General features: G+C 36.7%; 1 long non-coding RNA gene across 1 annotated transcript; it reads left to right on the top strand.

Moving 5' to 3' along the window:
- Positions 1-4244: 4244 nt before the first annotated feature.
- LOC142652344 (uncharacterized) lies at positions 4245-9902 on the top strand. The gene is made up of 3 exons (XR_012847827.1): positions 4245-4492; positions 5001-5045; positions 9774-9902. It is a non-coding gene; the product is annotated as an uncharacterized LOC142652344 (long non-coding RNA).
- Positions 9903-10527: the final 625 nt, after the last annotated feature.

Here is a 10527-nt window from a genome sequence, read left to right as displayed (position 1 = left end):
ATAGATAGATAGATAGATAGATAGATAGATAGATAGATAGATATGAATAAATACCTACACAAAAAAGCAAAACAACACATAAATGCACATACATATAAAACTATATATAAATTCATACACACACCCTTGCATACAGACACATACATTTACAGATAAATTCTTACACAGATATTTATACATATGCAGTATGTTTAGATACATATTCATGCACAGAGATCACTAGTCAAAACAAGACATTACACCTATACAAAAATACATACATACACGCATACATACTCACACCTTCACATACGTACGTAGTACACACACATACATACTCTTAACTTCACTTACATACTCACACCTTCACATACATGCATACATACATACATACTCATACCTTCACATACATACTCATACATACACATACATACTCATACCTTCATACATACTCATACCTTCACATACATACATACATACATACATACATACATATATACACATGCATACTCATACCTTCACATACATACTCATACATACTCATACCTTCACATACATACTCATACTTTCACATATATACATATGTACACACACATACATACTCATACCTTCACATACATACTCATACCTTCACATAAATACTCATACCTTCACATACATACTCATACTTTCACATACATACATGCGTACGTACGTACGTACGTACGTACGTACGTACGTACGTACGTACGTACGTACATACACACACATACATGCCCACACCTTCACATACATACTCATACCTTCACATACATAGTCATATCTTCACATACATTTTCATACCTTCACATACATGCTCATATCTTCACATACATTCTCATACCTTCACATACATACTCATAACTTCACATACATTCCCATACCTTCACATACATTCTCATACCTTCACATACATGCTCATACCTTCACATAAATTCCAATACCTTCACATACAATCTCATACCTTCACATACAATCTCATACATTCACATACATTCTCATACCTTCACATACATGCCCATACCTTCACATACATGCTCATACCTTCACTTACATTCTCATACCTTCACATACATGCTCATACCTTCACATACAAGCTCATACCTTTACACACATACTCATACCCTCACATACAATCTCATACCTTCACATACAATCTCATACATTCACATACATTCTCATACCTTCACATACATGCCCATACCTTCACATACATGCTCATACCTTCACATACATTCTCATACCTTCACATACATGCTCATACCTTCACATACAAGCTCATACCTTTACACACATACTCATACCCTCACATACATTCTCATACCCTCACATACATTCTCATACCTTCACATACATGCTCATACCTTCACATACATGCTCATACCTTTACATACATACTTATACCTTCACATACATAATAATACCTTCACATACATACTCAAACCTTCGCATATGGACACACTCACACATATACATTTGTTGGCTGGCACTAATGATGTCACAGTGCAGGAATACTAACATCACTTTATATGACACAATCAGCCATTCTCGACAGTAAAGCATTTATTCCCGCTAAAGTCAGCTTTATGCGTGTAATAGGAGGATGGGCAATGCGCCCCCTTCTTCAGGACCCTGTAACCACTGCCGTGTAGGGAGCTATAATGGTTGTTACCCAGTTTCCCCCCCAAAAAACGTATAATTAAGAAATAACTGAATGGCATTTTAAACAATATGGTAAAGGAAGACGACTCAAGAACTTTTTCAGTCACAATTTTTTGTAGTTTGGGGGCAAATGTTCATGAAGAGTCTGTTGCGATATCATTTAATGCATTTTTACTTTTTATAAAGGTCACAAAAAATTTGAATTGGATGTTAACAGCTAGGAGTTTTCTTTGATGGGGGGTTTCCAGTTAATGAAGGTTGTGTTAAAGGGGTATTCCCACATATCTACATGTCTGATAGGTGTGTATCCCAGTTCTGGCACCGGCACTTATCTCCAGAATGGGGTCATCTCATCCCCATCCTGCCTGGTAACTATGGACCCACACCTATCAGACATTTATGGAATATCCCATGGATACGTCATAAATGTCTAAAGTGGGAATACCTATTTTAATGGGAGGCTAATAATATGACAGAGAGATGAGCTGCGGTGAAGGCTTCCTCCAGTCATTATGTCATCCACACTGCTTTAGTGGCAATCTCCTGAACTAATTGATTGGCTTCTTGGCACTAATACATGGTCTTGTCCTCATTTGTAGCCAATGATGGATTCAAATAGTCAACACGTCTTACTTTTTCCAGATTTTAGCATCAGTAAAGGGACATTACTTTATATGGAAAGAATATGACCCCTGGTAGCTCCAAACTGTGGGCTCTGGGAATTATAGAGTTAAAAATTCCAAACTTTGCGGCAGGTAGAGCTATTATTGGACTCATTTAAACCAGTCATCAGTGGCATATTTTTTTTTAAAAAGCAATATCGCACATTTTTTTTCCCAAAAACAATGCAATCAGACATTATTCATCTATAGCGGATTATTGCAATGTCTACATACACAGCGTTTTGCTTTTTGGCATTCAGTGGGATTTGTATAGAAACAAACCATGCTCTAGATATGGCTATTTTTCTGCCATTTTATTTTCATATGCTTCTGTGCAGGACTATAAAAATGCTTGAAACTATATAAAATACTGCCATATAATGCCCACACAATACAGCCATTCAGTGCCCAAATAATGGCACCATAAATTGCCTAAAAAAATACCTCCATACTGTAACCAAATAATATTCCTCATAGTACCCACATAACACTGCCATATAGTTCCTATACAACATCATTAGTCAAAGTCCATAAAATTCTGCCATACAATCCCTAAATAATGCCGCCACACAATGCCTAAGTAGTGAAGGGATTAATGTCACAGTCCCTGGTGATATACAGCACTGTATGGGTCACTTCTTACTCATTTTTCCATGCTCTTACGGTAAGGCTGGAGTCACACATGCAGCTTTTGTGGCAATTTTTGGTGCAGTTTTTTTGCGCCCAACACACGAGTACATACAAAAGTGAGCAGACATATCAGTCTTTCGGGTCCACTCCTGGCTTTGGCTCAAAAATGGCATCATTGCACAATGAGATATTTCATGGATTATGTGCTAATAAAAGGATTTTCTAGTTTTGTGCATTTAATTAAATTCCTTACATGTTTCATGATCTCTGCTTGCTCTCATTGAATGGGAACCTTCATTGTTTACTTCCAGAGGATGGCCATGTAGTGGACACACAATTACAAGGTCCGTTACAGTTACAGTAAAGTTATCAGAATTCCCTCCTGTCACAAGCTGTACACCCACGTGATCCATCCTCAGGAAAGAAACAATGACTGCAAGCAGAGATTTTGAAAATCAAGAGGAATTAATCCACAAAGAATAGTGGGAAGTTGCAGATTTTTCATATTACAGGCTTTTATGGCCGAAACTGGAGAACAGGGGCGTAGCAAGCAGGGGGGTTGGTGAGGCATGTACTGCGTGACAGTGGGCACCAACAAAACTGCCTCGGCAAGGGTATTTAAAGGGGTTTTCCAGTCCTCATGATAGGCCATCAATATCTCATCGGTCGGGGTCCGACTCCCAGCAGCACCGCCCATCATCTGTTTTGAAGGGGCCACAGGGCTCGTACGAGCGATGCTTCCCCTTCATTACTGTCACTGCTCGTACTGTGAATTGCCGACACACACATAGTGGTGGTTCACAGTATTACAACCTCCTTCCATTCACTACAATGGGGGAAGATTGTAATACTGTGAATCTCTGCTACTAGTGTGTCGGTGATTCACTGTGTTAGCAGTAAAGGAAATTAAGGGGAAGCAGCCGCCCGTACAAACGCTGTGGCTCCTTTAAAGCAGCTGATCGGCGGGGTGCCGGGAGTCGGACTCCGACTGATGAGATATTGATGGCCTGTCCTTATCAATTTCTTGGGACTGGAAAACCCCTTTAAATAAGTGCAAGGGCAGCAATTTGTATCTTTGCCTCAGATGAAGGAAAGTTTAGTATACTGTGTATTTTGCTCTGCCTAGTGAAGTTTTCGATACTTTTTATATATGCGCCCAATATGTCTGTAACAGACCTGATATTGGAATCCCTGAGCACGCTGAGACGTATGAACTATGACATCATAGTAATATGGTTCTCTCTCTCACAGTCTCCCAAGACTTAATATTTAATGGCCAGATGTTGTATTCCTTACAGTTCATGGATTCAGCATAAGAAACAAGTCATGTGAAATCTCCACAGGGGGCAACGTCAAACTGCAATGCTTAGACTTTTCCTGTTAAAGGGATTTCTTAGAATAGACATTCATGGCAATTCCACAGGATACGCCTGAAATGTCTAATAGGTGAGGGCCCCACTTCTGGTAATCCACAAATTGATAAAACGTGGATTCACCCAGTGAGGCAGCTGCTGACCGCTACGACCTGACACCATTCAAGTGTATGAAAGCTATCCTCTCAACTATTTTATGTGGCTATGTCATAAATGTCTGTGAGGAAAACACCCCTTTAACTTGTACTGATACAGAGTTACAGTCTGTATGATAGTTCAGAGCTGCATTCACAATTTTGCTGGCTTCTGAGCTGAACTCTCCCAGCATTCTTTGTTGGGTCATGGTTTCAGAATACAGGGGTGGTTTGCATTTTGGGAAACTGTACCAGGTACTGTACAGTAATCTGATGTAGGCAAAACTCTCCCACTGCATTTTAGGAGCTTGGTTAAGCTGTTAGGGGCGTGTCCGACAACAAAGCTCTGGACTGTTCTCGATGACAACCAGCAGAATTGTAAATGCAGCTCTGGAGTGTATACAGGCTATTGCTCAGCAACAGTACAAGATAAATAATGTGACTGCTACCTCTGCACCCCTATTGTTAAGCACCTATGCCCACTCTTGAGCTGTTAGGATATGACTTAATTGTTTTCTAATAGCCGGGTCTTCTCATCTCAGGTCCGAAATAAGAGAAAACTTCAGCATTCGTGCTTCACATGGAAGGTTAGGCTTAATTTGGTCAAGTATATACTTATCAAGGTAGACTGTTTATTGTCCCAGATATACATTGAATACTACAAAGTCTTCTCCAACAAGTTTGAAGGAGTCAATAGTTTTCCGGTATATTGTCTTTTTTTCAACTTTCACGTCCATTAACAGCCACAAAAAATCAGTTGTTTTATTTTTTCATTCATTTCCTGTTGAGGATTGTCATCACTCACATCAGCCCTTTTCCCCATTGGGGCTCGAAATTTTATGTTTTCGTGTTTCAAAAGCAGACTAGAGACAATTTCATATAACTCCAATTAACCTATCAGTATGTTTTTGAATATATATTTTTTATTATGGGTTCATGTGCATTGCCATGTGCACAGACGTTGTATAGTGGCACCCGAAGTTCTTACGGGTCTGTAAAATGGTTCTGTAGCCACTTTGTGTGCCGCCACATGGTGCCTCCGGGAGGCACTGTATCAGCCCTGGGTAGCTATACTTCTATGGGAGAATACCTTCGTAATGCGGGGTGCGATGGTGCGAGCTACAACCTCGATGGGCCTCCGTGTCAAATTGGATGTACACAAAGGTACAGTTGGGGCCCATAACAGACTATGGCGCTATATAACAAATCCCTACAACAAGAATCTGTAAGGGTATGTTCACATGCAGCAGATTTGTTGCAGACATTTCTGTGAATCTTCCATTTATCTGAAAGTGGTTGCAGTAATTCATGTGCATGCTGCAGAAAAAACCCCATTAAGATGTATGGAACTGGTTTTCAGTCGCAAAAAATTCTGCTACAAATTTGCCGCATGTGAATAGAACCTTACACGGCCATATACATGAAGCTTTATGTTTGTCTTATGCAGATGTTTTTTTTCTTTTTGAAGTTACTAATGTTTATACAAAATTCACTGTTAAATTCTAAGATATGCCCAAAAAAACAAACAGGAAATAAAAAATATATAAAAAAATGAACCATATTCTAATAGCATCTTAATACATTGTATCTTACTTAAGATCTGTTACTTCAAGTAATAATTACTTTTATAGATGTTTTATGTCGATTTTTTTTAAAAAAAATTGCCAAAATGCCCACCAGCGTCCATTTCCACCTCTCTAAAGAGATGCAGCAAATAGTGGAAGCTACGGAACAGTGAAGGATTCCAAAGTCAAAACGTAACTAAACGTTCGACAAACTTCTGACGTGTCATATCGACATATCCTCTGAGCTCTCAGCCGCTTCGTTTCTGTTTGTTTTTTTTCTGGAAAGGTGATCTATCGGAGTACGGGCTCATAGACTTTCTATTGAGACTGTATTCTCCAATACATTGATTTCCGGAAAAAGCTGAACAGAAACGAAGCGGCTGTGCGCTCACATGAGCGCTTCTGCCGCTTCGTTAAAGCGATTGGTGAGAGTCTCAGTGCTCGGATCCCCACCAATCAAAACTTCTGACATGTCACTATGACATGTCAGAAGTTTGTTGAAAGTTTAATTACCCTTTAAGTATATTGAGAATTTTATTATTTTACCATTTAGGGACATTTCATGTTTATCTGTCGCATACATTTTTCATTTTAGCCCCAAAAAAAATTAAATTGGCAAAATATTTTATTTCTTTCTGCTAATAACACTCTAAAATATAAATTTTGAGCACCAAAAAATGTATGCCTGTATTTCTCTCTCTCTCTATATATATATATATATATATCTCCATCCATACATACATACATACATCCATCCATCCATCCATCCATCCATACATACATACATACATACATACATACATACATACATACATCCATACATACATCCATACATACATACATACATACATACATACATCCATCCATACATACATACATACATACATACATACATACATACATACATCCATACATACATCCATACATACATACATACATACATACATACATACATACATACATACATACATACATAAGTACATATATCCTGCACTGTTCTGGCTGTTGTGTTGGGTTTATTGGACCATTTTTAAGACGTTTTAAGTCTTTTGTAAGAAATATAAAGTACTTCCTGTCCCTATAATGTGCATTGTTTTGTTTCAAATTGTCACGTGTGAAAGTCAATACCCTAAATATTTTGGTAACTCTTTAGAAAGTTCTAAGGTAATGTGATTATGTCTTCATGCATGTTAACTAACTTTGGCACCACAGTAGAAACACAATGCCCCCAATTAAAAGGGTGTGATTAGCACATTCTTCCAACAATTGTACCTGGGTAAGCAACATTTAGACGTGACAACCTTTGGTTATAAAAACAATATTATTAATCATGGGCCAATATACACCTTGAATGAGTCCCATATTCATAGCATGGCTGGGAGCTGGGTGTGCTGGTGAAAAAAAAGGTAAAAACAACAACAACAAAAAACTCTGCACATGATAATTATCCTTAGGGCATGTTCAGACGTGAAAGAATTTTTCCGCTGCAAATGTTGTTGCAAATTGGCGGCAATTTAGCAAAAAGTTGGCAGCAACATTTGCATATTCGACAGGTAATTCAGACATCGCGGAATTTGCAGTGAATTTCCACTGCTTTTCCGCAACATAATGAGCATGCTGTCGAGGGAAAATTCTGCACTGCAGCCTAAATTCCGCACAGTTATTTTCTACAACGTCTGAACTAAGTTTCCTAAAAAGGTACAGAAACGAATGAAAAAAAAGTCTACTGCAGATTTCCACTGCGGACTGTCTGAACATGCCCTTAGGGTGGATTCACACACGGTAGATTTGTGCAGAAATTTTTGCGACTGTCTTATTCATCTGAATGGGGCTTGCAGAAATCCATGCATATGCTGAGGAAACGACCCCGTTCAGATGTATGATATGGATTTTTCTCTTATTATTGGCTTATATGCAATCGCTCATGCTAATATTAGACAGCTGTATCATAGTTTTTTAGTTGACTAAAAATTTTGTAAAGTGTATCCAATCCAGAATCAATAGCACTTGATAAATTCAGGATTATGAAATATTCTGGATAGAAAAGTTTACAAAATGTAACTGGTAGGCTGAGTTCACACGGGACGAATACCCTGCATAAAAGCACGCAGCGTATCAGTCCTGGCAATTCCGGGAAAAGAACTGCACCAAACTGTGGTGCAGTTTTTCGCACAAAAACGCAAAAACCGCCATTTTTTTGTGGGATTTAGTTCCACATTGAATTCAATGGGGAATTCCCACAAAAAAATAAGCTGCTTTTACGCAAATACAATTGACATGCTGCGAAAGAAATTTACACAGCACAGTCCATTTCTGAGCCTTTTTTCCGCTGAGTTTTGTTCAATCTCATCCACTTTGCTGCTACTGTATTCTGCTGCGTTTTTCCGTCTGCAATTCAGGACGGAAAAAACATAGCAAATCCACAAGGTGTGAACAAGCCCGTAGGGTTTAATCCTATAGCTGGTTGATTGTGCTCAATTTTCAGATTTTGTGAGATTTCATTTTACCTAAAAAAATTTGGCATAAACAATTCCTCAGAAAATTTTCGATAATGGATTATATATTCATATAATTTTTATTCTAAAATGATCCATGTGTGTTTTTGGAGATTGCTTTCTTATAAAATGTCATCCGTTATTTTAATATGTTGAATGTTTTTTTTTTGTTTTGTTTAATTAATTTGATACTTATGTTAAACCCTTCAAGTAGTTGATGCACCTTGACAAATTATTTTGTCAAGGTGATCACACAGGTACATAGGTATGCAAGTATATTGTTATTCAAAAACATTATGTTAAATTAAAGTGAGTCAATAAAAATAAAAAGTACAATTTCTTTTAAAAAAAAAACACAAAACACATTTTTTTTAAAATAAAATGCATTTTATTTTATAAAACATAAATACAATAATAGAACCCTAAGATATTTGGTATTCCTATAAACATGTACTATAAAATATACAATTATTTTAGGACAGCAATATAAAAAAAAAACAGACTTTTTTTTCCTTAAGCCTCCAAAATTAAATGAATACATAAAAAATTATAATTAAAAAATTAAAACATAACATATACCTGTAGGTATAGGAACTACAACAAGTCATGCAAAAAACAAGACCCCATATTACATGGTTACATAGGTTGAAAAAAGACACATGTTCATCAAGTTCAACCTTTCTCAATAAATTACCCATCATTCATTGCTAGATTAACTATAACCCCAATGTCTTTTGTTATTAATAAGCATCTCACCCTTTTTTTTCATTGCTGACACAGCATCTGTCATTCCCACCACTTGGGGTCAGGCATTTCATAGTTTAACTACTCTAACTGTAAAGAATCCTTTCCTATATTGATGTCTGAAATGTCTTTCTTCCACATGCAATGGATGTCCCCTGGTCCTTTGTAAAGTCCTTGAAATAAATAAATCATGTGCTAGTTCTTTGTATGGACCACACATATGTTAATAACTTCACCTCCTTGGCGTCCTTTTTCCAAGCTGAACAAGCCAAATGTTTCTATCCTCTCAATGTAACAGGAGTCCTCCCATTTCATTTAATAATCTCGTTGCCCGCCTTTGAACCCCCTCTAGTTCTCCTATATCCCTTTTACAATGTAGAGCATAAAACGGAATTCCATATTCGAAATGTGGCCTTACAAGGGATTTAAAGAGGGGTAATATTACATTTATATCACAGGTTTTTATCTCTTTTATGTTTTACAGACCCTAAGATCCTATTTTCTTTTGCAGCTGCTGCGGTAATGCAAAAATTAAAAAGTTATTAGTTCCGGAATGAAGAGAAAAAAATGGAAAAATGTTCTGTGGTCCTAAAGGATAAAAAAATATTGGTTTGTAAATGATACCCCTGAGACTTAAAAAAAAAACGACGTAGCAAGTAGCAAACGAGTTAGACTTTTTTTCTTCTTTTCTATACTTATTTATCAATTTGTTTGTGATTTGTATTTTTTTTTTACTGCACTTATTTGTTTGTTTATTTATTTATGCATTATTATTTTTAATTTTTTTTTAATGTTATTTCTAGTGTATCTACAGTTATAGTTCTTGAGCTCTACGAATCATATGTTGCACAATTAGAAAAAAAATGAAAAAACTGAGACTTGATGGACATGGTTGAATCATGTGGTGCAGGGAAAATAGAACACTTATACCCAAATTTTGGCAGCTGAAATTAGATAGATATAGATAGATAGATAGATAGATAGATAGATAGATAGATAGATAGATAGATAGATAGATAGATAGATAGATAGATAGATAGATAGATAGATAGATAGATGATAGATAGATAGATAAAAAGATAGATAGATAGATAGATAGATAGATAGATAGATAGATAGATAGATAGATAGATAGATAGATAGATAGATAGATAGATAGATAGATAGATAGATAGATAGATGATAGATAGATAGATAGATAGATAGATAGATAGATAGATAGATAGATAGATAGATAGATAGATAGATAGATAGATAGATAGATA

Source organism: Rhinoderma darwinii, chromosome 5 (assembly GCF_050947455.1).
Source record: "Rhinoderma darwinii isolate aRhiDar2 chromosome 5, aRhiDar2.hap1, whole genome shotgun sequence".
Classification (NCBI taxonomy): domain Eukaryota; kingdom Metazoa; phylum Chordata; class Amphibia; order Anura; family Rhinodermatidae; genus Rhinoderma; species Rhinoderma darwinii.
Note: the sequence above shows the minus strand (reverse complement) of the source record. Positions and strands in the feature narration are given on the sequence as shown.